At 38.4% G+C, this 3,462-nt stretch overlaps 1 protein-coding gene across 1 annotated transcript in view; it reads right to left on the bottom strand.

Moving 5' to 3' along the window:
- Positions 1–6: 6 nt before the first annotated feature.
- The window catches only part of LOC106870451 (protein rolling stone), a 123,399-nt gene continuing 119,943 nt past the window's right edge, over positions 7–3,462 (bottom strand). The window contains exon 6 of the mRNA XM_052975228.1: positions 7–2,827. The gene's annotated coding sequence lies outside the window, so the exon portion shown is untranslated. The remainder of the gene's footprint in view (positions 2,828–3,462) is intronic.

The raw sequence follows: 3,462 nt of genomic DNA, 5'->3' as shown, positions 1-3,462 counted from the left end.
AAACTGGCTCACCGTTAGCTGACCGGACGGAGAAAATGCTTCGTGGCATTTCTTCCGGCTTAGAAATCTAAGGGTCGGACTTTACTTTTCATTCAAAACAGAGTTGATTGAATAATGGGGTTGGGGTGGAGGCGAATGATGGTGGTGGTCGTGTTGATGATGAAGACGGTGGTGGTGATGATGATCATGATGATGATGACGATGATGGTGGTGATGGTGATGACAATGGAGAAGTTGATGATGATGGTGATGATGACGATGATTGTGACAATGACGACGACAACATGGTGATGGTGATGATGCTGATGGAAATGATGATGATGATGATAAGAACTTAACTATAATGTTATGACATTTAGAGCAAAACCTCAAAAGAAAAATCAAAGAATCAGATTTTTTTTCCCTATGGAATTGAAATAGAGGAGAATAAAAAAATAATAAAAATAAACAAGAAGCAAAAATAATAAAAATAAAACGAAAAAAAACAGAAAGCAAAAACAGACTTTGTTTCGATGTAGACATCAGCAGATTGCATGGAGGACTGTCTACATAGGAAGGAATATGGCAGACACCAGTACATCCACCCGGAGTGGAGGTGCAATGGTTGGGTGGAAACAGTTAGAAACAGATTTGATGTTGCATGGTGTTGGTGGTGGTGGTGGTGGTGGTGGAAGATAAAACAAATGTACTGAGGAACAAAAAAAAACAAACAAACGAAACGAAACTAAATCAGCAAAAAGACTAGTAGTAGTGGTGGTGGTGGTGGTAGTAGTAGCAGTGGTAGTAGTAGTAGTAGTGGTGGTAGTAGTAGCAGTATTAGTAGTGGTGGTAGTAATAGTAGCAGTAATGTAGTAGTAGTAGTAGTAGTAGTAGTAGTAGTAGTGGTGGTAGTGGTGGTGATGGCATCAGCAGCAGCAGTAGTTATGATTGTAGCGAAAGTTCTTGAGAGAAAGAGATTTACCATTTTGCAGGACATCAATTCTCTTTTCTTCAAAAGCAAATATGTATGCCATGAGACATGCGAGTGTGTGTGTGTGTGTGTGTGTGTACATATATTGATGTCATACACACTTTATAAACTTGAGAGAGAAAAAGAGAATTCGTTTTCCTTTCTTACTTTCTCGTTGTAAGGGGTTGGGGGGGGGATATTGACCCCCACCCCACCTGGTGCAGTCTTCTGGCTTGCCAGCTCCTGTGAAACCATCCAACCCGTGCAAGCGTTAAACTACCCCACCTGTACTCAACAGGTACTTATTTCATTGACCCCCAAAACGATGAAAAACAAATTTGACCTCAGCAGAATTTGAACTCAGAACATCAAAATGGATGAAACGCCACTAAGCATTTTGCCAACGGTTCTGTCAGCTCACTGCCTTAAAGAATAATAATAATAATAATAATTATTATTATTATTATTATTTCTATTAAAGACACTCTTTCTTGTTGTCATTTTAGGGATTTGAAATCACTAGGAGGAGTGGGTTCCAGGTCCCTTTACTACCACCCCTTTTAATCCCTTCTTACGTGACGCAGAGAATATGGTGAATGCATTCTATCGACGCCCCAGTTGCAGTGGGGGTTTGCAGGTTAACCCATAGTTGGGACCCTTACAGGTGTTACCACTCTGGGCTGGAGTAGACCTGGGAACAATAGGGGCTATGAGGTGGTTCCACTCTCCTCAAACTCTGAAACGTTATCATTCAGCTAGTGTTAGGAACATAAATTGTGACTAAGGTTTGGTGGAAGATTTTAATTCAAAACTTGTGAAAACAAGACATTTGTACTCAGAGCCAGAGCCGGTTTCAGCCGGGTTGGTATCAAAAGAGTAAAATAATAATAATAGCTAAATCACTATATATGCTGAGACCCCCTTCGGTCATCACTGACCATGGGATTGCACCTAGAAAATTACGCTCCTAGGCACAAGTCCAGGCAAGACTGTTTATGGAAGACCAGCAGTCGCTCATGCATACCAGCCTCCCTTCTCCACATCACTGATGTTATCCAAAGGAAAGGCAAAGGGGTTGATACAGCTTGGCACCTATGATGTCGCAACTCATTTCTACAGCTGAGTGAACTGGAGCAACGTGAAATAAAGTGTCTTGCTCAAGAACACAACACGCAGCCCGGTCGTGATTCGAACTCACAACCTCACAATCGTAAGCTCGACGTTCTAACCACTGAGCCATGCACCTTCACAATAATAATAGTAATAATAATAATAATAATAATCCTTTTTACTATAGGCACAAGGCCTGAAATTTGTGAGTAGGGGACTAGTCGATTATATCAACCCCAGTGTTTCATTGGTACTTAATTTATCGACCCTGAAAGGATGAAAGGCAAAGTCGACCTCAGCAGAATTTGAACTCAGAACGTAACGGCAGACAAAATATGGCTAAGCATTTCACTCTGCATGCTAATGATTCTGCCAGCTCACCACCTCATTATTAATAATAATAATAATAATTCTTAATTCTTTCTTTATTGACCACAAGGGCAGCACACAAAACAAAAAGACAATAAAAATAAACAAGGGACAGTTGGGGTTCCCATAAAACACATAAATTATAAAAACATAACAATTAATAAAATTAAAAACAATAAAATACCCCAATAGCGGTGGGCAGCACCCAGGGGTGGTTAACGAACCCCACAGATCCCAAGTCACCCTACTCACCAAGTGCCCCATGGTAAGTGCTCCTCTCTTCTCTGTGAATCCCAGCTTAGAGGTGCAAGCTTTGAATAGGTCCATTTAGGTGGGCCCTTCTCATACCACTCAACAGCACCCTGCTTCTCTGCTCTCACTTTCCTTTCCAAGCGGAACCTGAAAAAAGACGAGGACGGACTGGCTGAAGAGGAAGGTGCCTGGCCTCTATACATTGGCCCCAGATACTCATTTCATCAACCCTGGAAGTACGAAAGGCAAAGTCGACCAAGGCAGAGTTTGAACCCAGAGCATAGAGACGGACAGAAATGCTGATAAGCATTTCGTCTGACGCGCTAATGATTCTGCCAGCTCACTGCCTTAATAACAATAATAATGACAATAATAATAATAATAATAATGATAATGATAATAATGATAATAATAAAATAATAATAAAAATAATAATAATAATGATAATGATAATAATAAAATACTAATGATGATAATGATAAAATAATAATAATAACAATAATAACGATGATGATGATGATGATGATAATAATGAAATAATAATAATAAAAATAATAAAAATAAAAATAATAATAATAATTATTATAATAATAATGACAATGATAATAAAAACAATAATAAAATAATAATAATAATGATAATGATAATAATAATAATAATGATAATGATAATAAAAAAATTAAAAAATAATAATCCTTTCTACTGAAGGCACAAGACCTTGAAATTTATGAGTAGGGGACTAGTCGATTACATCGACCCCAGTGTTTCACTGGGACTTAATT

Source organism: Octopus bimaculoides, chromosome 20, assembly GCF_001194135.2.
Source record: "Octopus bimaculoides isolate UCB-OBI-ISO-001 chromosome 20, ASM119413v2, whole genome shotgun sequence".
NCBI lineage: Eukaryota > Metazoa > Mollusca > Cephalopoda > Octopoda > Octopodidae > Octopus > Octopus bimaculoides.
The sequence above is the reverse complement of the archived record's forward strand: the minus strand, read 5'-3'. Positions and strand labels throughout refer to the sequence as shown.